This window comes from Equus przewalskii, chromosome 5 (assembly GCF_037783145.1).
Source record: "Equus przewalskii isolate Varuska chromosome 5, EquPr2, whole genome shotgun sequence".
Taxonomy (NCBI): Eukaryota; Metazoa; Chordata; class Mammalia; order Perissodactyla; family Equidae; genus Equus; species Equus przewalskii.
In genome coordinates this window covers 1,447,195-1,472,675 of record NC_091835.1, presented here as the reverse complement: position 1 = coordinate 1,472,675, position 25,481 = coordinate 1,447,195, and the positions used below count along the sequence as shown (strand labels likewise).

The 25,481-nt window shown below is 36.2% G+C and overlaps 1 long non-coding RNA gene across 2 annotated transcripts in view; it reads right to left on the bottom strand.

The window, feature by feature from the left end:
• Nucleotides 1-5,314: 5,314 nt before the first annotated feature.
• The window catches only part of LOC139083668 (uncharacterized), a 52,559-nt gene continuing 32,392 nt past the window's right edge, over nucleotides 5,315-25,481 (bottom strand). The window contains exons 3-5 of one of the 2 annotated variants that reach the window (XR_011540576.1): nucleotides 13,503-13,579; nucleotides 7,664-7,913; nucleotides 5,315-5,636 (exon numbers count right to left, since the gene is read on the bottom strand). This is a non-coding gene — a long non-coding RNA (uncharacterized lncRNA). Of the gene's footprint in view, nucleotides 5,637-6,988; nucleotides 7,914-13,502; nucleotides 13,580-25,481 lie in introns of those variants that run through there. The other variant, XR_011540577.1, reaches the window with a different exon arrangement.

The window sequence follows — 25,481 nt, the reverse complement described above, 5'->3', positions numbered from 1 at the left end:
ATTACCTATGACTTGAATGTTTTCAATAAATGCATTCATAAAATTAAATGAACATGCTACATTTTAAAGGTAATTTGACAGCTTTTTCAATATTTACTATGATATTCTTTTATATCAGTCACATTTTATACTATAATTTTAAGGTTACTTTATACTGTCACAAAAGACTGAATTATCCAACAGAGATTCATGAAAAACACGTTATAACCCACATTACTTTTTACTAATAATTAGCAAAATATACAAGAAAGAAGCAACAGCCACCAGTGTGGCATCTGTATCTGTACCAGCCAACACAGCTTCTTAAAAGTCCCCTTTTGCACACTGAAACACATTTTGGCATCAGAATGATGATGTTCCCTATGTGCATGGTATAAGTTACCCTAGGGAGGAACAGATCCTGCTTAGTATTGTGGTGTATCAGTTTCCATACCTCACTAGTAACATAGCTAAAGAACCTCTATGAATAATGTACATTCTGACATACAAGTGAGGCTCATAAGTTACAAGCTTGTTTAGACTAAATCTAGAAAGACCAAATAAATCCTGCTAAAATCATGGACACAGCAGACCATGATAGCCCTTCTGTTATCTTCTGCTACTAAATCCATGAGAAGACAGTCTGGTACAAGTGGAATGGGTATTTCCAATGAGGTAGGGGAAAAGATAATTGTTCTATTGCAATGAACACAAACTATAGCATTTGGTGATAATTATCACAGTTTTCTCTATATTATTGGTTATATCCTCTCCTACATCCTTGTTTTTCTCTTATATGCTTTGATATGCTTTCATAGATTAGAGACTATGCTTAATCTCTTATTATTGGTTCAAGAATCAGAACTTTTAGTAAAACCATTTTACTACAATTTGAGTCATTATTTTCTGTATGGATACAATTACTAACAAATGTTTATTCAGTGACTGTTAAATGACAGAGTATATGAGTTTCTGTAAATATATTAATGAACAAGGCAAACATTTTAAATTTGCTAAAGATTGTTTTATAGTAAACGATGGTCTACTTTGGTGAATTTTCCACGTGCACTTGAAAATAATGTGTATTGCGTTCCTCTTTAGTGGGGTGTTCTATAAATTTCACTTAGGCTGATTTGACTGTAGTGTTGTTCAGGTCATCTATATCCTTACTGACTTTCTTCCCACTTATTCTATCAATTAATTGGAGAAGGGTATTGAAATCCTCAACCAAAATTATAGATTTATTTATTTCTAATTTTAATTCTCTCATATTAGGCTTTATAAATTTAAAGTAGTTTCTATTAGGTACATACACATTAAGGATTGTTATATATTCTTGAAGAAGTGACCTCTTTGTCACTATGTAATATCCTCTTTATTCCTGATGATATTTCGTATTTGAAGTCTACTTTGTTTGATATTAATATAGTTGCTCCAAATTTCTTTTGTTAAATGTTGTCATGGTATATCTTTTTTCATACTTTCTTTTTTAACTTATCTTCGCCTCTGTTTTCAAAATGGTTTTTGCTGACAACTTCCCAGAATTGGCCAAACTGTGAAATTGGAGGGCACAGTCCTCCACAAGACAGCCCTCACTTCTGGTACCAACTGCAAGGTCACAGGGTTCCCAAAACCTCCCTCAAGTTTAATAATTTACTAGAAGATTCATAGAACTCACTGAAAGTTATTTTGCTTGCAGTTACACTTTACTGCAAGGAAACATACAGATCAAAATCAGCCAAAAGAAGAGATGCATCCAGCAGAGACCAGAGGGTTCTAAATGCAGACCTTCCATCGCCTCCCCTATGAAGTCAGCGTGCGTTACCCTCCTGGCATCAATGTGTAACAGTACCCATAGAGTTTTGTCAACCAAGGAAGCTCACCCAAACTTCACTGTCCAGAGTTTTTACAGGTGCTTCATTACATAGACCTGATTGACAAGGTGATTGACAAGGTGTCTAGGTCAACTGGTATTGAATTACCCAAAGCCCCCACCCTAAACCACTGGCTGAACTTTCTGCTGTGGCCAGCTCCCACCCTAAACAAAGACCCTCTTGTTGGGTATGACAGAGATTACCTCTCAGAAGCTGAGGGAAAGGCCAAAGAGCAAGGCCAAATTCTTTACTACACAACGTCACATAGTTGGGTCTTGCCTTTATCAAATCCAACATTCTCTGTATTTTAACTGCTGTATTTAGACCAGTCAAATTTATTGTGGTTATTGATACGGTAAGATTGGAATCTACAAACTTGCTATGTCTTTTCTTTTGTTTCATCTGTTCTTTAATCTCTTTTTCTGCTGCCTTTCTTGGGTAAATTGAGCTTTTCTATTATTCAATTTAATCTCCTCTATTAATATTTATACCTCTATTTAAAAATTTTAGTTAGGTATGTCAAGATTTCAATACGTATTTTTAATTAACCAGAGTCTACCTGTAAATAATATTGTACTGCTTTATGCATAGTATAAGAATCATACAGCAGTATATTCCCAGTTCTTCCTTCCCAGCATTGTGCTATTTTTATAATGGATCTGGCTTTACATATGCTAAAGTCGTATGAGTCACTCATTATTTTTTATTTATCCTTTCAGTTACCTTCCTGAGCAATTAGAAATAGGAAAAAAATTAATTTGTTTACTACATTCATTTCATTTACAGTACTATCATTTTTTTGTATACATCTAAGTTTCTTCCTCGTAATATATTTCACTTTCTGAAGAATTCTTTTAACATTTCTTATAGAACTGATCTGCTGGTATTAAATTATCACAATTTTTGTTTGTCTGAGAAAGTAATTCTACTTTATTTTGGAGATAAAATTTTGCTGAGTATAGAATACTGCACTGACTTTTTTTAGTACTTTAAAGATCTCACTCCATTGTCTTCCAACTTAGAAGATTTCAAAAGAGAAGTTTGTTGTAATTCTCATCTGTGTTCCTCCTCATGTAATGTATCTTTTTTCTCTGGCTGCCTCAAGATATTCCCTGTGTTCTTTGTTTCCAGGTGTGATGTCTTTTCTTTTATCTTCTATTTATTTTCTTCTGCCTTTTAATTTAATTTAATTTCATCTTATTTTATTACGCTAGTTATCCTGTGTGGTATTCCTTTAGTCTGTGGTTTGGCTTTATTCTTAATCTTGGAAAATTCTTAACCAATAATTCTTCAAATATTTCCTCTGTCCCATTCTCTTATAACATTCTGAAATTCTATCTACATGTATTTTATATCATTTGATATTTTTCAGAGCTCTTAGATGCTCTGTTGTTGTTACTGTTTTCCCTATTCTTCTTTCTCTTTGTGTTTCAGTTTGAGTCATTTCTATGCACTTGTCTTCTAGTCACTGATTCCTTCCTCACCTGTGTTGAGTCTATTGACGAGATCTTCAAAGGCATTCTTCATCACTGTTACTATCTTTCCCATTTCTACCATTTCCATTTGATTTTTTCCTATATTTTCTATCTCTGTACTGATCTTGCTTATTGTCAACCTTCTCCATTTGAGACTTTACCATATTAATCATAGTGAGTCATAGTTATTTTAGATACCTTTCCAAATAGTTCCAATATCTTTCATATCTGAATCTAGTTTCAATGATTGCTTTGACTCTTGAATTGCATTGTTTCCTTATTGCCATTTTGTGTGTTTCATATTTTTTTTATTGATAGCTAAACATCTGCGTAGGACAGTAAAGACTGAGACAAGAATACTTTGCTGGGAACTGGGCTCACCTTTATTTCAGATATGTGTTTACTGCAGGGGTTTGAGTTAATCTACTAAGGAGGTAGGCTGGCTTTGCAGATTGTTCCGCATAGGTTTACACTGAGCACATCACAGATGTCAGATTTCACTTAGCAACACCTTGTGTTTAGGATGGTGACTTCTTTTTGTTTTGTTTTGTTTTCGTTTGTTTGTTTTTTAAATATATGCTCCCTACTCAGCTTTAATCTATCCTTTGTACTGTACCTCAGGGAGGGCCTGTTTCATCCAAGTCACTTGCTACTTGATGTTAGCCTTGCAGCGGGGAATGGGAGAGCATTCTGTGTGATTTTAATAAAACCTCAGGCAGATATCATGTCCCATGGGTTTTGAGGATTAATTTTCTCAGTGCTTCTTTCCTCCATTGGGCTAGAAGATATTTTTTATCTATTTTCCAGTGATGGTGAGTTTTTCCCCTATTCCTTTTATCTAGTTGCAACAGATTTTCTCCAGTGCTTATAGAACAACAGTATTTTTTTATGTCTCCCTTCATAGATTAAGAATTACGTTCCTTAGAGGTAATACAGATGGAAGTGTCCCAGTGGAGTTCTGTCTCCTTCTTACAGCTGATCCCATCTCTCAGGTTTTCACCATAAGAGAAACTTTCTCAGGACACTTCCCTCTTTTGTGTGTGGCTGTGATCACCTGATGGATTTTGTGCAGCAAGAGCCTAAAAGAGAGTGTGGACAATTCTTTTTTTTGCAGCCATCTTTCCAGTGCATGTTTGACTGTTTTCCATCAATTAGACCATCATCCTAGCTGAACTCTGCTTACTACTGTCTAGCTGCATCTTGCCCAGGTAAACAAGAATTTATGCTTCACCTCTCCCTGCTGGTGCTTATCTCTTTTTATATATATTTTTCTTCTTCTCCCAAAAGCCCCCCATTACATAGTTGTATATTCTAGTTGTAGGTCCTTCTAGTGGGATGCGACCTCAGCATGGCTTGGTGAGCAGTGCTAGCTCCGTGCCCAGGATCTGAACCGGCAAAACCTCAGGTCACCAAAGCAGCACGTGCAAACCTAACCGCTCAGCAATGGGGCCGGCCCTTCTCTTTATATTTTGAACCAGTTGGTTGCTTTGTGATTTCAACACTCATGGATTCAAGAAAAGTCATGAATTTGATGTTTATCAGGTTAGTTTTTGTTGTGTGCTTGGGAATAAGGCCCTTTCCAACCCTCAACATCTCTAAATGGAAACCAGAAGTCTCATATCTATTATTTTTAATTGACACATCAAACTCTATAACAAAAAGGTTATAAAACAGTACACACCAATAGGCTTTATTATTATAAGAACATTGTTTACTTGTTTGTTTGTTAAGTCAGTCAGCAACCAAATATTTGTTAAGTGCCTCTTCTGAACCAAGTTTGTCCTCAACAACTTGCTAGGCCATGTAAATAATCTCCTGTAAGTCTGGAATGATGTGTATGAAAATATTTTAAGAGCTATAACAAAGGAAGGAAAATAAGAACTTCAGCATTATTTCTATTATTGAAATATGGGCTTATTTGTCCAAAATGGTTCATTTGACTCAAATCCATGTATGAAAAACAAAGTTGTGGCAATTAAGTGTGAATTAAGTTTTACATATTCATTTATTGTGAAGTGTAAAGAAGCAAAGACTGAGTTCTTAATCTAAACGATGCTTTGAGGAAAGTAACAACGAGAGCTTCGAGCTAATTTGAGAATTGTTAAAAAAAATAGTTTACATTGCCTGTAAATAGATTTGGATTACAAAACAAAAATTGCTCAAAGTTATTTCCTGAATGAATTTTTTTCCAATTTCAATCATCAAAGACCTTTGATCTCTTATTCCCATCATCACTGGACAAAGCTTAAACATCCAGTGAGTCAGGACGTACAGTCAAATGTCACAGAAGAATGTTGTGTAGTAAATTCTGGAAGAAAAAAAGTGGAGAGAAAAATACAAAGTCATCAGCCATATTTAATCCGGAGAAATTACCTGAGTAAATTGGAACTATCTACCCAAAACATCACACATATATCTGTATTTTGTCTTAAAGTTCAGTGGAAAGCAAAATGCTTTCCAAAATCTGCTAGAACACTTCAAAAAAGAGAAATTTTATCAAAAGTAGACTACATCCTGATAAAATGCAGACATGAGTAATTCTACCATGCTATTTTGTCCTAAGTAAATTTCTAACTTTATTGCCTAAAGGTGACAAAATATTCTCTACTTTGCAAGCAAAACCAGGTCTAGACTCAGCCTATAATCAACTGTCATTTGGTCAAACAAAGAACAGAATGTGGCTTTATGTCTGAGCAATGTATTTAATTTTGACAGTCTGACTTCTTCGGGCTTCAGCAATCAACAACTCAGCACATAAACACACAGCCTGCAGCCTTGCATTGATTGTCAGCACAATTAATTGCCAAGAAAACTGCGGCTTTATTAAGTGTATGGCACTAACAATAAAAACATCACTATTTTTAGCACAGAGCAGGGCAAGATATCTATACAAATAAAATATAACAATAATAAACAAAAAGCCAGTCAGTAGTCCCACAGAAGAACATCAATGAATTTGTTTTGATGTCAAGTCACAACAGAATACTCAAGTGTCCTTGGACATAAGACATTGCAACCTCCACTAAAAGATAAGAGCCTTTTGTGCAGTGTGAAAAGTGGATGTCAACTGGTCTCTTCAGAATTATTTTTTATAGCTTCAAATATCTGTTGTCCATATGCCCAACTACAGAAATGCTGCCTGGGCAGGAGAGAGAAGACAAACATCACAGGGTCTAGTTATAGTCAGCATTGAAGAATATCCTAGAATTTAATCAGTGATAGTCTTTTAAAAGTAGATACATCCTCGGGAATAGAAATGGCCTATTGGTAGCATTGAAGAAATTTTCATCTGGTAATAAAGAACGAGTAATGTATGCTACAACTTTAGAGTTTTGAAATAAAAAGAGAGTAGTTCATTTTTTATATCCTTTCATTTATGTAGATATTCATTATACAAGTTTTTAGTATAGAGTTGCATAAATCTTAGAGAGGCTAACATATTGGAGAAAAGAAAGGAAGAGGAGGAAGAGTTTAGAGAACAACATGTATTGAGCATTGTATGAAACATTTGGGGACCAATGGTTGCCTTCACACAATATTGGTTTGTTTTATCACACAGAAATATGGTCAAAAAAGCCAATACAATGAAGCATGTCTGCACTAGGAAGCTTTTAAAAATTATACCTTCAGAGCACTAAATTAGAAGAAAAATAGACTTAGTTTTATTAACACGTGTATTTTTATCATCATTTTTAGACAGGAAGTATAAGATTTATAGAAATAATATGTGCAAGCCCGTTGATCTAGGCAGCAATGATGCTGAGAAGCAAACCACATTCTGCTGTCCTGGGTCCAATATACCATAGTACCTCATGTAAAATACAGGGTGAGATGGATTGCTTAAGACCACTTAATTGTGAAGAATATTAATTGAGTTGAAATATAAGTAGGTATTTCCTTCATCACATATGTATCATATACTTTGCTAAGTGCATTACGTACATTATATACATTAATGATCTTCTGGTTCACTCAACAGAAGCAATTTCAAATATCATTGCAAAACAAACCCTTAATCTGATGTGAGAAATCTGAGACTCAGTGAGGTCAATATGGCCTGTCCAGGTCCACTTGCTGGTTGGTGACAGAAGAAGAATAGAACTATCCTTATCCTTCTTTCCTTAAGCTGTATAGTATACAACAGGCCACTGCTGAACAAGTAACTATTGGACTTGATTCCCTTACACACTGTAATGATAAAGGTATTTTAGAGAGAGAAAAATACAGAATTTCTAAAATCTAGCTCTAAATTTAGGTTCAAAATTTTAAAAATTGCTTCAATTTGTCATGTCACAATAAGACAAAATTCCTTAAGTATAGAGAACCACATCTTACTCATCTTTGTAGTTTCAGCACATGAAACATTTGATTTCTAGTAACCTAGATCATTCATTCATATTCGTCCTTTAAAACTGAAAAATTTTCAATCTCTCATCTCAAAATAAATCCTCTGGATGAAGGGTTTCCTTTATCATTCTGCTTGTGGTGGAGGTGGAGGTGGTGAGAAGCAGCAGCAGACAGTTATAGCTTCTGTGATGAAAGGTTTACAACTGATTTTGGGTAGTCTTCAGCTGCTCTCAGTCATCTACAAAATAAATAAAGAAAGCAAACAAATACAATAAAATGTACCTTCAACAAAAAGATGAAAAAAAGTTGAGACAAAATACAGGTGCAAGTGCACACACACACACAGACATTACCTCACATTGAAAACATAATTCATTAAGTCATCTGCAGTCTGAGCACCTTATCTAGTTCCCTACTTTGGACAACAGCAAACTCCTGTGACAAAAGTGAGAACAGAGTAGGTACAGATAGAGCTAAATTCTGAATATATTCATATTTTTTCCCTGAAACACTATGTCTAAATCAAGGTAAAGACTGTGTGAGATGTGTCTTAAAATGTTGAGCCACTAGAAAATTTTAACACAAATCCCTTTTCTGATTGAACATCAGGAAAATGTTAATAGATGAGAAACTTAATTTCCAAGCATTTTCCATTCAGTTAGCAAATGACTACAATTGAGGGTCCACTATTTTTTAGGAGCTGGATTAGGTGGAAGGGTAACAAATAAGGCAAGGGGCATGCCCCCAAGGAATTTAAACCTTCTGACTAGAAACACTTCTAATTTGGGCTAAATTTGAATACTAGATTGGCCTGTTGCCTTGTTAATGTGGTGTATCAGGTTGATAAATTTGTGGGTGTTGAACCATCCTTGCATCCCTGGAATAAGACCCACTTGATCATGATGTATGATCCTTTTAACTTATTCTTGTATTTGATTGGCTAGTATTTTGTTGAGGATTTTTTGCCTCAATGATCATCAGTGATATTTCCCATAAATGTCTTTTTTTGTGCTGTCCTTGTCTGGTTTTGGTATTAGGATAATGTTGGCTTCATAGAATGAGTTAGGAAGTCTCCTCGCCTCTTCAATCTTTTGGAAGCGTTTGAGAAGGATAGGTATTAAGTCTTCTTTAAATGTTTGGTAGAATTCACCAGGGAAACCATCTGGTCCTGGACTTTTACTCTTTAGTAGGTTTTTGCTTGCTGTTTCGATCTCCTTACTGGTATTTGGTCTATCCAAATTCTCTACTTCTTGGTCCAGTTTGGAAGGTTGTATGTTTCTAAGAACTTATCCATTTCTTCTAGATTATCCAATTTGTTGGCATATAGCTTTTCATAGTATTCTCTTATTGTGTTTTGCATCTCTGTGGTGTCCACAGTAATTTCTCCTCTTTCACTTCTTATTTTATTTACTTGAGCCTTACCTCTTTTTTCCTTGGTGAGTCTAGCTAAGGGTTTGTCAATTTTGTTTATCTTTTCAAAGAACCAGCTCTTGGTCTCATTAATTGTTTCTATTTTTTTTTTTTTTAGTCTCTATTTAGTTTATTTCTCCTCTGATTTTTATTATGTCCTTCCTTCTGCTGATTTGGGGCTTTGTTTGTTCTTCTTCTCCCGCTTCCTTTAGATGTGCTGTTAGATTGTTTATTTGGGAGTGTTCTTCTTTGTTGAGGTAGGTCTGAATTGCTATAAACTTCCCCCTTAGAATCACTTTTGCTGTATCCCATAGATTTTGGCATGTTGTATGTTCAATTGTCTCCAGGATTTTTTTTATTTCTCCTTTGATTTCTTCATTGACCCAATCGTTGTTCAGTAGCATTTTGTTTAATCTCCACATTTTTGTGGCATTTCTGATTTTCTTCCTGTAGTTGATTTCTAGTTTCATACCTTTGTTGTCAGAAAAGACACATGGTATTATTTCGACCTTCTTCAATTTAGTGCGACTTGCTTTGTGGACTAATATGTAATCAGTCCTGGAGAATGTTCCATGTGCATTTGAAAAGAATGTGTCTTCTGTGGTTTTTGGATTGAATGTTCTACATATATGTACTTAGTCCATCTGGTCAAATGTGTCATTTAAGGCCAGTGTTTCCTTAATGATCTTCAGTTTGGATGATCTATCCATTGGTGTAAGTGGAGCATTAAAATGCCCTACCGTTATTGTGTTACTGTCCATTTCTCCTTTTATGTCTGTTAATAATCACTTTATATATTTAGGTGCTCCTATGTTGGATGCATAGATATTTACATGTGTTATAACTTCTTGTTGGATTTTTCCCTTTATCATTATGTAGTGCCTGTCTTTGTCTTTTATTACAGTTTTTGTTTAAAGTCTATTTTGTCTGATATAATTATTGCCATCCCTGCTTTCTTTTCTTTTCCATTTGCATGGACTATCTTTTTCCATCCTTTCACTTTCAGTTTGTTAGTGTCTTTAGGTCTGAAGTGTGTCTCTTGTATGAAGCATATATATGTGTCTTGTTTTTTATCCAATTGGCTACTGTATGCCTTTTGATTGGAACACTTAGTCCATTGACATTTAAAGTAGGTATTGATAAATATGTATTTATTGTCATTTGTTACTTTTTTCCTGGTTGTTTTAGTAGTTCTTCTCTGTTCCTTTCTTTTTCTCTTGCTCTTTCCCTTGTGGTTTGATGACTTTCTTTAGTAATATGTTTGATTTCTTTCATCTTACTTATTTTCTTACTTATTATAGGTTTCTGGTTTGTGATTACCATGAGGTTCCTATATAATATCCTATGTATATAGCAGTCTACATTGAGTTGATAGACTCTTTAGCTTGACCTCTTTCTAAAAGGTCTACTTTCTCATACCCCTCCTCCCACATTTTATGTTTTTGAAATCATCTAATCTCTTGTTTTGCATGTGTCTATCCATTACCTTCTTATCATTGAAATAGGTAATTTTAGTACTTTTGCCTTTTAACCTTCAGATTATCTTCATAGGTGGTTGATCTGCTATCTTTACTATATTTTTACGTTTACCAGTGATATTATTGCCTGTTTTTTGGGAGGTCTTTTGATAATTTTTTTATCCCTATTTGTGGTCATTGCTTTCCCACTTAAATAAGTCCCTTCAGAATTTCTTGTAGAACTGGCTTCTGGGTGATAAACTCCTTTAATTTTTGCTTGTCTGGGAAGCTCTTTATCTTTCCTTCCATTCTGAATGACAGCCTTATGGATAGAGTATTCTTGGCTGTAGGTTTCCTCCTTTCAGCACTTTAAATACATCATGCCATTCTCTTCTCACCTGTAGGGTTTTGGCTTAGAAGTCTGGTGATATCCTTATGGACTTTCCTTTGTATGTCACTTGTTGCCTTTCTCTTGCCACTTTTGGGATTCTTTCTTTATCTTTAATTTTGGACATTTCAATTATAATGTGTCTTGGTGTGGAGGTCTTTGGGTTTATCTTGTTTGGAGCTCTCTGTGCTTCATGTACTTGAATGTCTGTCTCCTTCCTTAGTTAGGAAAATTTTCAGCAATTGTTTCTTCAAATAGTTTTTCTGCCCCTTTGTCTTTCTCTTCTCCTTTTGGGACACCTATAATACAAATGTTAGTGTGTTTGATATTGTCCTAGAGTTCCTTTAGACTGTTTTCTTTCTGTCTAATTCTTTTTTCTTTTATCTATTCAGCTTTGGTGATTTCCTCTTTCTTTCGTCTAGCTTACTGATCTATTCTTCTGTATCATCTACTCTGCTATTGAGTCCCTCTAGTTAATTTTTCATTTCCAGTATTGTATTCTTCATTTCTGATTGGTTCTTTTCTATATTTTCCAGTTCTTTTTTGATGAGCTCACTGTGTTCATCCAGTCTTCTCCCAATATCAGTAAGCACCCTTATGAGTTTTTGTTTGAACTCTTTGTCAGGTACATTACTTATTTCTGTTTCATTTAGTTCTTTTTCTGGGGTTTTGTCCTGTTCCCTTGCTTGGAATGTATTCCTTTGCCTTCTCATTATGCCTCTTTCTCTGTGCTTATATCTATGCATTAGGTGAGTCGGCTATGTCTTCTGATCTTGGAGAAGTGGCCTTATGTAAAAGATGCCTTTTGATGCCCAGCAGTGACTTCCCTCTTGTCGCCAGTCCAAATGATCCAGGAGTGATCCCTTTGTGAGCTACTTGTGTACTTCTGCTGTGGCAGGGTTGCTCTTAATGCAGGTACCCAATGCAGGAAGGTCTTTCCTTCCCTGGCCAGCTGTTTGTAAATCGGGTTTGGGGATCCTCAGCACCATTGACTACCGGGTCTAACAGCACACTCCTGTTGACGTTTTCCTGTTAATTTGCTAGGGACCCTGTGTAGTTTGTTGCTAGGCTCAGGGGCTTACAGTTGCTATAGGCCTCAGGCCTACAAGGCTGTTGTCAGTTCTCTTAGGAATGCAGCTGAGTGGGGCTGGCCCTAGGCATGGAAGCACTCAATTGTTTCAGGCTTTGGAAGGTGGGGCTGATCCTTTTGATGGCTATTTGTGAAGCACAGGTCTTCTGCAACTGATAACCTCCACCCCCGACAGGTCCACACATACCATCAAGTCAACACAGTCCTGGTCCATGCACACTTCCAAACCCCCTGGATTGTACCCCAATGCCCCACTGCACAGGCCCCCACCTCTGCACCAATGTCCCCCACAGTTCACCTGGTCCTCATACAGTCCCCGCCCCATAGAGGCAGACACACTCGCCTGTCTGTAGAGGATCAAGGCACCCAGTCAATGCAGGCTGACAAGTAGTCCAAGGGCTTGCTGTTTGGTGGGGCCAGTCACTATGGCAGCTGCCCGCCCTTGCTGAACTAGATTAAATCTGCACTCTAGTGAGTCTGGCAGAGCCCTGGACTAACAGGCCAGGGGAAGAACTTCAATGGTGTCTGCCAGGGTCTGTGTCACCATGCCTGGTCTAGGAGACAACAATGGCCCTACCAATGTCTCAGTCTCCAGAGAGGTCTCTCCTCTCACCAAGATGCACCCAGAGCCTACCAGGTGAGTCTCTTTTCACCAAAGGACTGTCAGCCTTCTTTCTGGTGATTTTAGGTTGATGTCTGAGACAGGTGAGTTTGTCCATGGGCCCTTTAAGACCCAGGTTTTTTTTGGCTTTCGTCAGATAGCTTTTCTGAGGGTATTCCCTGCTGCAGATAATAGCCAGCAAAGCCAGATAGTAAGACCCTCGTCTCATTTATGCTGAGTCTGAAGGATGCTTATAACAGTATTGCCCCCACTCTGGACCTCACTCCTCCAGGGAGGGCTGCATACCTTAGGGTGGCTCCCACCTGGCCAGCTGAGAAACTCCATTGCTCCTGAACGTGGCTTTTTTTCTCTCCAGAAGGAATTTCTCCCTCTTCTGCCTTAGTCAGGACTGTCCCTTTTTGTGAGGGTTCTTTTTATTCAGTTTTCAGTTTTCTATCCAGGGTAATTTTTCCAAAAATAGTTGTAACCTGGTTGTGTTTGTGGGAGGAGATGAGTTCAGAGTCTGCCTATGCCTCCATCTTGACGAGATCCCCCAGAAATTTCCTAAAATAAAGATAATGTTGTAGTATATTTTGGGGCTCCACAAACTATTGGGAGAGCAACGCATTTCGTGACTCTCTAGTGTTGTGCCTTTCTCCTTAATACAGAACAAAAAACTCACAGTATATATGTCCTAGGAAGCAATATAACTCCAGTAGTTGTTTTAACAAAAAGCTACTGAAATTCTATGTACAAAACCATATCAATAACATATAAGAAATGACTTTTCTCTGACTGCTGTGTCCAGCTCTTTTAACAGCCATATTCTTGTTGCTGGAAGGGTCTTGTGCTGAGAAACAAGAAGCAAGCAGTGAGCTGACCTTCCACAAGGTGGCCTTTATTGCTGCAAAATTGCTGCACTAATCTCCTTCTTCTCTTAAATCATTATGGCAGGCAACTGTGGAACCAAAACAGAATAAAAATGCTTTCATTATGAAACTATAATATAGGCAGAAATTCATCATAACATCTTTTAAAGAAAAACAGATAAATGTTTGTTTTGTGGGTGCTATTTTCTTGTTTCATAAAAAGAAAATAATTCTTTATAAATTCAAATACCCTATCTGTAGCTCTGCCTCCCTTAATGAACACTCCATACTAATTTACAGGACCTATGTAGTTCAAAATACGTACAACAGACAGATGACTCACATTATGATCTCATTAAAGAAAAGGCAGGATTTATCTGTGATTATGCTAGCCTCCAAAAGGTGAATTTTTCATTCCCTTGGTTTGAGCATTGCAATGGTTTTCCATTATCTATGTCGCCCCCTTCTGTTGTGTACGGAAGTGATCTCCTCATTTTTGGACTGTCCCTGGTGGATGTTTTTGGCACACTGAAGGAATGGTTTTCTGGAATCTGTGTTGAGCACCACAGTTTCCTTAATGGTGGAAGACATCCGAGTCTCACATCTGTTACTCATTCACACCACTGAACCAGAAGCTGAGTCAGAATAGGATTAGAAAAACCAGGTTGCTAAGCCTTATTTTACTTTTCTTTTCTCCTCACCTCTTCCATCTTCCCAATAAGCAGATTTTCAATGACCAAATGATGGAAAATTTATTAGCAGTAACCACTACGGAGATTATGTTTGCCAAATATTTTCTCTAATCTTTAAAATAGCACTGCCTTTCTACTTTTTTAACTTTGTTTTTTAAAATAAACTATTTTATAACAGTTTTGGATTTACAGAAAAATTATGAAATTAGTATAGAGAACTTCATTATACTCCACACCGAGTTTCCACTTTTATTAGCATCTTACATTAGTATAGTATATTTGTTACCATTAATAAACCAACATTGATAAGTTATTTTAGCTAAAGTCCATACTTTATTCAAATTTCCTTAGTTTTTGCCTAAGGTTGTTTTCTTCCCAGGATGCCACCATGATTCCACATTCTATCAAGCACTCATGCCTTCTTAGCCTCTTCTTGACTGTGATTTTCTCATTTTTCCTTGTTTTGTGATTACCTTAACAGTTTTGAGGAGTACAGGTCAGGCACTATATGGAATGTTCCTCGGAACTGGGATTTGCGTGATGCATTCCTCATGGTCAGACTGGGGTTATTTTTGTGAGGAGGACCTCAGCGGTAAAGGACGTTATGTCAAGAGTACATACCATCAATATTCAACACGACTGTCACTACTGGCTAACCTCGATCCTCCCTCTGAAGCAGCGTCTGTTAGGTCTCTCCACTGTAATGTTACTCATCTCCCCCTTCCCACACTGCACTTTTAAGAAACAAGCCACTGTACACAACCCACATTTAAAAAATGGGAGTTACATTATACCTCCTCAAAAGAGGAATACCTAGATAAATGGAATTCTTCTGCATGACATATTTTTCAATTCTCTCCCATTTATTTAATTATGTAGTATTTATATCAGCATGGGCTCATGAATATGTTCTTTACACTTTGGAATATAATTCAATACAACTTTATTCATTTTCTTGTTAACATTGTTCCAGCTCTAGTCATTGGAGGCTTTCTCGGTTGTGGCCCTTTGACACATCCCATTATTCTTTGTTTTTCTTTGTTTTTTCTTTTTTAGCACTTCCTCACATTCTCAAAATACCAGGTGCTCCCGTCTTATGGTATATATTTCCTGCTCCAGCCCTAGAATCAGCCATTTATTCAAGGAACCCTGGTTCCTTTTATTGGAGAATGATAACAGAAAACAAGAAAAGGATGCTACTAGGGAGTCATTGCCTCTAGATCCTCACAGCTGAGGACATATTTGTTTGTATACTAACCGGTGTACACACACATTTCTGTAAATATTTCTATCTGTAACTATCTATCTATTGCAAGCCAACTATGAATTCATACTGATATCTTCAACTCTAATCCATTACCATGTAAATCAATCTAGCCTCTCCCTTTAGCATATCTGTAACCAAGAGTGAAAAGCTGGACTCCCACCATCTGTCATCCATTACCTTGACTGCATAATTACAGCATGTGCAAACAGTGGTTATCAGAATTGTTAACCAATACCAACACGAGAATAGCAGACCATGTAGATTTTTTTGAACTGGTTTCTTTCACTTAGCAACGTGCGTTTAAGTTTCATCCATGTTTTCTGTGCCTTGATACTTTATTTCTTTTTATCACTGAATAATATTCCATTTCATGGATTTACCACAGTTTGTTTATCCATTCACCTCTTGAAGAATATCTTAGTTGCTTCTGGTTTTTGATGACTGTAAATAAAAGTGCTGCAAATATTTGTGTGCAGATGTTTCAATAGATATAATTGTTCAAATTAATTGGGTCACTATGAGTGCAATTGTTGGATCCTAAGGTAAGACTATGCTTAGCATTATAAGAAATTTCCAAACTGTCTTCCAAAGTGGATATGTCATTTTGCGTGCCCACCAACAATGAATGAAAGTTCCTGTTGCTCCACATGCTCACCAGTAATTGATATTGTCGGGTTTTTAGATTTTAACCATTCTAGCAGATGTGGAGTGGTATTTCATTGTTGTTTTAATTTGAAATTCCATAATGACAAATGATGTGGAGTATCTTCTTTTGTTTCTTTGCCATCTGTATATTCTCTTTGGTGAGGTGATTATTCAGGTATTTTACCCGTTGTTTGGTTAGATTGTTTATTTTCTGATTGTTGAGTTTTAAGAGTTCTTTCTTAATGTTTTGCATATAAATCCCTTCTCAGATATACATTTTGCAAATATTTTCTTCTAGTCTGTGGCTTGTCTTTTCTTTCTTTTAACAATGTCCTTTGCAGGCCAGAAGTTTTTTATTTTAATGATGGCCAACTAACCAATTCTTTTCTTTCATGGATCGTGATTTAGATGTTGCATCTAAAAACTCATCAATAACCCTTACATCACATAGATTTTCTTCTCAAAATTTTATAGTTTTACATATTGCATTGTGGTCTATGACCCACTTTTTAGTTTGTTTTTGTGAAAAGTATAAGTTCTGTGTCTAGATTCATCTTTTTACATATGGACATACAATTGTTCAAATAATATTTGTTGAAAAGCCTCTTATTTCTTCATTGAATTGCCTTGGCTCTCTTGTGAAATATCAGTAGACTGCATTTGTGTGAATTTATGGGCTCTCTATCCTAGCCCATTGATCTATGCATCTATATTTTTACCAATACTATGTTGTCGTGTTTACTGTAGCTTTATAGTAAGTTTTGAAATTGAATAGTGTGAGTCCTCCAACTTTGCTTCATTCTTCAGTATTGTATTGGCTTTTCTGAGTCTTTTGCCTTTTTACATAAACTTTAAAATTAGTTCATTGATATCCACAAAGTAACTTGCTGGGATTTCGACTGGGATTGCATTGATTCTACAGATCAAATTGGGAAGAACTGACTTCTTAATAATACTGAGTGTTCCAATCCATGAACACAGAATATCTCTCCATTTGTTCAGATCTCCTTTGATTTATTTCATCAAAATTTCATAGTTTTCTGCATATACATGTGGAATACACTTTATTAGATTTATACCTAAGTATTTCATTTTTGGTGCTATTGTAAATGGGTATATAAATATATATCATTTTAAGTTATCAAATCCAATTGTTTATTGCTGTTAAATAGTAAAACAATGGACTGTGTGTATTAATTTTGTATTCTGCAACCTTGATATACTTGCTTATTATTTCCAGGAGTTTTGTATTTTTTAAATTTATTCTTATTTGTTTTATTTAATATTTATTATTTATTTAATGTTTTATTTATTTATTTTACTTATTCTTTTAATTTATTTTTTAATTTATTCTTTCAATTTTCTATATAGACAACCATGTCATCTATAAATAGAGTTTTATTTCTAATCTGTATGCATTGTGTTTCCCTTTGTTTTTAATGAAGCACCTGAGACTTCCAGTATAATGCTGAATAGAGTGGTAAGAGAGGACATCCTTGCCTTGTTCCCAGTCTTGGGGAGAAGGTGTTCAGTTCCTTATGAGTTAGCATGATATTAGCTGTAGGAATTTTGTAGATTTACTTTATTAAGTTGAGGAGATTATCAATAGTTCTGACTTTGCTGGGAGGTTTTATCATGATTGGGTGTTAGGTTTGTCATTGGTTTTCCTGCATCAATTGATATGTCATTTTTTTCTTCTCTATTTTGTTGATATGGTGGATTATATAAATATTTTTTAGTAGACTTTACTTTTTAGAGAAGTTTTAGGTTCACAGCAAAATTGAGAGGAAGGTACAGAGAGTTCCCATATACCCCACACATGCATAGCCTCCCCACTATCGACATGCTGCAACAGGGCGGTATGTTTGTTACAATTGATGAACCTAAATTGATACATCATTATCACCCAAAGTCCATAGTTTACATCAGGATTTACTCTTGGTGTTGTATAGTCCATGGATTTTAATAAATGTATACTGACACGTGTGTGCCAATACAGTATCATATAGAATAGTTTCACTGACCTAAAAATCCTCTGTACTCTCTCTATTCATCTCTGCCTTCCCCCAACCTCCGGCAACCACTGATCCTTTTTCTGTCTCCATAGTTTTGCCTTTTCCAGAAAGTCATATAGTTGGAATCATACAGAATGTAGTCTTTTCAGATTTGTTTCCTTCAGTTGGTAATATGCATTTAAGTTTCCTCCATGTCTTTTCACAGCTTGATAACTCATTTCTTTTTCGTGCTGAATAATATTCCATTGTCTGGATGTATCACAGTTTATTTATCCACTCTCCTACTGAAGGACATCCTGGTTGCTTCCAAGTTTTGGCAATCATGAACAAAGCTGCTATAAACATTCTCGTGAAGTTTTTTGTGTGGACATAAGTTTTCAACTCCTTTGGGTAAATACAAAGGAGTGCGATTGCTGGATCTTATGGTAAGAATATGTTTAGTTTTATAAAAATCTTCCAGACTGTCTTCCAATGGCTGCACCATTTTGCATTCCCACTAGCAATGAATAAGAGCTCCTGTTGCTTCACATCCTTGTAAGCATTTACTGTTGTCAGTGTTTTGGATTTTGGCCATTTTAATAGGTGTATGGTAGTATTTCATTGATGTTTTATCAGTAATTCCCTAATGACATATGATGGTAAGAACCTTTTCATTGCTTATCAAAATATTTTTAAATTCTCTTGAGACTTCTTCTTTGACCCATGTATTATTCATAAGCATATTGTTTAATTTCCAGATATCTGGGGATATTCTAGGTATGTTTCTCTTAACTTCTAGTTCATTTCCATTGTGGTCTGAGAACATCGTTTGTTTATTTCTATTCTTTTAAATTTGTTAAGATGTATTTTATGGCCCAGAATAAGATCCATCTTGGTAAATGTTACATATGAGTTTGAGAAAATAATGCATGTTAATGTTGCTGGTTGGAGTATTTTAATAAACCTCAACTAGATTAAGCTGATTGATAGTACTCTTGAGGTCAACTATATCCTTACTGAACGTTTACCTGCTTGATCTGTAAGTTACTAAAGGAGAGATGTTGAAGTTGCCAAGTATAATAGTGGAGTTTTATATTTCTATTTTCAGTTTTGTCAGTTTTCATCTGACCTATGTTGATGTTCCATTTAGGTGCATATCCATTTAAGGTTGTTTGTTATGTCTTCTTAAAAATTTGAGCCCTTTGGCTCTGGCCCAGTAGTGCAGTAGTTAAGTTCACACGTTCCGCTTCAGTGGCCTGGGGTTTGCCAGCCCAGATCCCAGGTGCGGACGTGGCACCGCTTGGCGTGCCATGTTGTGGTAGGCATCCCACATATAAAGTAGCGGAAGATGAGCACTGATGTTAGCTCAGGGCCAGCCCTCCTCAGCATAAAGAGGAGGATTGGCAGCAGTTAGCTCAGGGCTAATCTTCCTCAAAAAAATAAAAATAAAAAACCAAAGAGTTTGAGCCCTTTATCATTATGTAATGCCTCTCTTCATCTTTGATAATTTTTCTTATTTTGAAGACAACTTTGTCTGAAACTAACTAGCTACTCCAGCTTTCTTTTGAATAGTGTGAACATGCTATATCTTTCTCCACACCTTTACTTTTAATATGATTTCTTTTAGACAATGTATAGTTGGATCTTTTTCCATAATCCACTCTGATATTCTTTATCTTTTAACTGGTGTATTCAGACCATCATATTTAAAGTGACTATTGATATAGTTGGATTAGTATATACCATGTTTGTAGATACTTTATATTTGTTACATTTGCTCTTTGATTCCTTTTTTCCCTCTTTCCTACCTTTTCTAGTCTTAACTAAGCATTTTGTGTGATTTCATTTTTCTACTCTCTAAGATTATAAATAATATTTCTTTTTAAAAGTTATTTTAACGATTTTTAGAATTTCCAATATATATTTTTTAAGAAACCTAAATCCACTTTCAAGTAACACTATGCAGCTTTATGTGTCAAGAGCATCTCATAACAGAGTATTTCTAGCTCTCCCTTCCTTCCCTACTTTTGTAATTTGTATTGGATACTTCTTTTATCTAAAGATTTCTTCTTCTCTGCTATTTTCTATTCATCCACTTTGCTTAAACTCAGAAGACATAGACTTCTAATACTAAGGTGATATTTAGTAATACAAATGGGTATTCTAAGCTCGTAACAAAAATATGAAGAGTTCAGAGGGTTGTATGTTGTTTAAGCCTGAAACCATCAATACTTGGGGGGCACAGTCTCAGCTGGCTCTCAGGGCCCTCACGCCTCTTCAGGATGTGACTGAATGGACTTGGCGCCTGTCTCAGAGCACCTAGTCTCTTCCCAGCATGGCACTGCTCCCTCAGACCTAGCGTTGCATGTGATAACAGACTGAAAACCTGCTTCTGCCTCCATACTAGTCACACGCTTTGAAGGAAACAACAGCACAACAAGTATTTGACTACATGAGAGCTTGTGGTGTCATTACCTCTTCGACAAATGCCCAGTATTTTTATCAAGGGTGCTGACTGGGCACAAGATAGAAAGATGGTCTAAGCCGCCACAATGAAAGCTCTCGTCTTCCCAGATACCTGATTTATCTCTGCTCATTTTCACTTTTGGAATGAAATTTTCCCGGAAACCAGGAAATATTGTTAACTTCCTCTTGTATACCTACAACTTAGTCCCCTCTCCTCTCTGTCTTTTCTTTATTTTCACTCTCCACTTTCTTGCAAACAGCCTTTAGAAATGTAAACGTAAGAGGAATTATGCTGCAAGCTTGTTCTTCATAAAAGAACAGCTTTTAATTAAATCAGGAAAAAAAATGCTGCCACAGGCAACACTGACAAGGAATGCATTCTGTTAATCTTTGCAGAGAGGCACTGTACACGGCACTTAATTTAATTAGGGAGAGAAAAGGCCTGTTCAGTCCTGGAGGGTTTACCAGTGTCCTTTTAAATTGAGGACACAGCATTTATATAAAGTCATTTTAATATCAGGCAATACATTTCTAAACAGTAATTTAAAAATATTACTTGCTATTATTAAATGATACCTTGCTGCGACTTCTCACTTCATGGGACAACTTTCATTTCACGGAGAAATTTCAACCACCAACAGGCCTTTTGCTTCCCTCCAATAATTTATTGACTTTGAAAGCATTAAATAATTAGGACTATGTTCCCTGGGAAACAGCTGCACCAGGGAAATGCGTGTCAGAGCTGTAGTACAGTGGGTCACGTATTTGGCTTATGTCTCACTTCTGGGCCATGGTGGTGAGCGATAACGAATAACTTTTATATTAAAAATTATATTACAGTTGAGAAGTAGGTTATATTCTGATGTCACTCCAGGCACTACAGACACAGAAAGGATATCTTTAGGATATTTTAGCCATCCTTTTAAATTTCGAATCATACTCTCCAGCACTTCAAAATCTTCGTTGAATATTTCTACCCCTTTCAACCATCCTAAGAAGCTAGACAGGTTATCAGTCTGTCACACTCATAAACTATAATAGAAAATCACCCACGGAAGATTTTAATTAACCAAATACAAGCAACTACAATTCAAAAAGCAAGTTATATACTAAGAAATGTTCCATTTGATGTAGATTTTTTTACCCAGAATCTCAGTGATGCTGTTGCAGTGTCTCCAGGGAGCATCATGAAAAAAAGTGAGGATATATATATTTTTAATTCCTTGGATTTCATTTATTAATTTATCTATTTATGAGAGTAGTTGAGAGCAGACACTAGCCTTGGTGCTAGTGATTTGAACTAGTCGAACCTGGTCCCTGACAGCATAAGGCTTACAATCCAGCAGTCTTGAGGAGTTTCCATCTGTGATTTAAGGTTTAGGTGGAAGCTGGAGCAATTTTTGAGCAATAAAGGACTGTTGAATAAAGGACTGACAGGAGGTATGCTATCTCTCTTAGGACATCTATCAGTACAACAAAACATCTTTTCCAATTACAATAATAATATATGCTGATGAAATTAGTGCACAAGTAGTGAAAATTCACTTTCAGCAATAGCTAGTAAGCATCTAATTTCCAGTTCTGATCTGAAAAAGCAAGCAGACCTCTGATTTAAAATTACTGTTTGGGGACAAATTAAAAAGTTCATTTTCAAGCAGAATGTTTCCTGACACTAATTTGCACAGAGACTTATATAACTGGTCCCAATTCATCCCCCATTTATGTAAGGAGAATTCATTGTTAAATGCTTAGCACAGAGCCAGGACCGAAGGAAGCTCCACAATTGCTGGGCATCATAACTACTTGGGAGATACTCTATCAGGGTTGGTAACATAGGCTGTGTTGCCAGCTGGACCTGTATTGGAATCCTAGTTCTGTCACTTATTAGCTGAATCATCTTAGGCTTATTACTTAAACTTCAGATGCTCAGATTCTTCGTGTTTAAAATAATAATAACAACCATGCAGGGATGTTGCTTAAGGATTAAAATTTTTAAAGTACCCCAAATATTTATTACTAAGCTTGCATACAGTAAGTACTAAATAAATGTCGGATGTTATTGTATTTGTTGGCAGTAAATAGGCCTTCAAAACTGTTTTGCTTTCCTTGAAAATTTAGATTAAATGCTTTTGCCACAGTTAACAGAAAATTTGACCCAAATGATTTTAAAAATAGGTGAAATGTATCATTTCAACTAAAATGAATCTAGAAGTAGAATAATTCCAAAAGCTGTTATCATATAATTACCAATATCTTCAATAACCTAGGTCCTCTCCATATTTTTTGCTCTGGCCCACACACTATTGACCTTTGTCCTCATACTTGTATCCTCATGAGCATAAGGTGGTTGCCACAGCTCTGCTCTCACAGTTTCACAGGACATTGTGCAATGGCCAACAGTGAGAAAGAGAATGTCAAGAACTATTCAGGGTCTGAGATTTAACACTACTTGCAGGCCAGCAAATTAGTCTGCCGCATTTCCATGGATGTTGCCAGAAGACATGAGACCTCTGAGTGAGGTAGAGATGGACAGTTTATTACTCATAACAAAAGCAATGGCAACAGTATCATCACTTTTTTGAGCTATTTCCCAAAGTTACAATTCACACAGGGTGATGTGACAAGGGCCTGGTGATGCCTGCATCCTCTGTGGGTTGCTTTACAGGAGAGGAACCCTGACAGTAGGGAATCCTAATCTCTCATAAGAAGCTTTGAGCAAACCTGCTTGACTGTGGTGCTGGAAGGAAGCGTTGTCTTTATTGTTCCAGACAGTAAGCAAACCTGCCCTTCACTCCACAACTATCTCCGTCTTTGAAGGCTGTTCACTATACAAATTCCTTAAAAGACAGTCTGGAATAAAAGGGCAGTGAGTAGAGAAACACAAGAACTCCCATGCAGAGAGCATACCCCATCTTCATGACCCCTGTTAAAAGTAACAAAGTCTTTCTCCAAAGTTTCCTAAAAATCTTTGCTTAATTTGAAATATTTGAGCCTCATTTGCATTCTTAGTTCCAACATTAGCAAGGAAAATGAGAATGCTTTAATTGACTTATATTAATCAAGCTTTAATTCCTAGGACTAAGGAGGGGCCCAGCCTCCCCTGCACCACATGGCTGTCCCAAATTTTTTTTAAAAATTAGAGTTTTCTTAGAAGGGGAAAATGGAAGATTATTAGTAGGCAGGTAACAACCAATAGGGGCTACTCACCTTTTGGGTGTGTGTATCCACATCAGTCAGGATAAATTTTCCTTCAAACAAATCAAGAAAACCATCTGACTTATAAGTGTACCTGCACTATGGCAATTACAATAGGCAGACAAATGGGCTCTCTTCCCTCGGGGGTGTTGAGAAATAAATGTGTGTGCACACGTGTGTCAGAGAGAGAATCATGCTTTGAATAGTGCCTATCTACGACCAGTGATATTATCTTGCTCCTGTTGCTATATCTGCATTCTCTAATTTTTACACCTTGGATACATATGATAGTACATGATTCACAATAGGTATTCATTAAAAAGTTGTTAAATTAACTAATATGTCATTTTTTTTCATTTTATAATGAAGGGTATCTATGTTGGGATACTCTCCTAAGAAAAATCTTAGAGTATTATGTTGACACTTCATTTTGTTTTTGTCTTTTTGTTCAACATTAATCATTTTCTAAAAGCATATACTACTGCTTAAAGTCTAAGGAAACTATATGTTATATAGCTACCCTACGTCATATGGTACTGCCATCAGATATTTTGGTGCTTTATTCATCTTCTCAAGTGTGTTTTGGTAAGATCAAATGGACAGCACCTTAGACAAGCCCATGTTTCAGTGTGGATGCCAGTAGGAAAACTGTCTAAGGAACTCTAAAATTCCATTTATGTCATAAATCTGTCTTACTTGTGTATCTTTTAGATATCTTTAAGTGAACTATTTCTCTTATTGCAGAAAGTGTTGAACACATCATCTTAGCTATTACATATGCAAAAGTAAAGAATTATTCACGTGAAAGAATCAACTGGAAGTTACCCTGATGGCTTGCACAATTGTGCTATTGAAAAGTTGGGAAAGAATTACATAATACATGCCAAGTGAATAGACTCTTTGATATTTTTCTTTCTTCAAAAATTCAACATGAAACTGTGATTAAGAAGCTATTCTGATTTGGGGAATGTTAACTTTTGGATTGTGGACACCCCTCAAAATGGCTTAAACCACAGTTCAACATCAAAGTCCTGCTAGGAGCATCACAGGCCTGTGCAGATGCTTTACTGCTGTTTCTTCTTACAATGCATGCAATCACTCACTCCACAAACACACAGTGAGTGCTCTTATGTCTTGTGGATACAAAGATGAATAAGACATAGTTTCTGACCTTAAGAGCATCACACAGAAAACTGCAATTAAATAAGATTCTTTTTATATTAAAAGTATATGTAGGATGCAAAAAGGGGATTTCACTTCCTGATGGTCAGGGCAAGTTCCCCAAAGTTGCCTCCACTGTATGAGTCTAAGGCAGTGATGTGGAAGGTTGATGAAGAACTTTCTACTAGGAACATCATGAATCAAAGCTTGGAGGCTTGAGGAAACATGGCAGAGGACTGACAACTGAGAGACTAATGTGGTGGTGCTTGGTAGGAATTTAGAAAGAGGAAATAAATTTGCCTTTCAGAGTCAAACTATAAAATGAAAACTTAAAGGGCTATATAAAGGTAAAATATAAAAAACTGGATGATTCTCAAGAAAAACTGACTATATTCTCCTTGAAATTCTTCGTATGCATAAAGAAAGAGAGAAGGTTTTGGTTTTCCTTGGAAATGCAGGGCGAAGAAGCAGAGAAGCAAAATTTGACAGGTACGCTACTTCTTAGTACACAGATCAGGATTCTATGCTTAAAACACTGAGGGGCAGAATTTTTTACCATAGGAAATTCAGC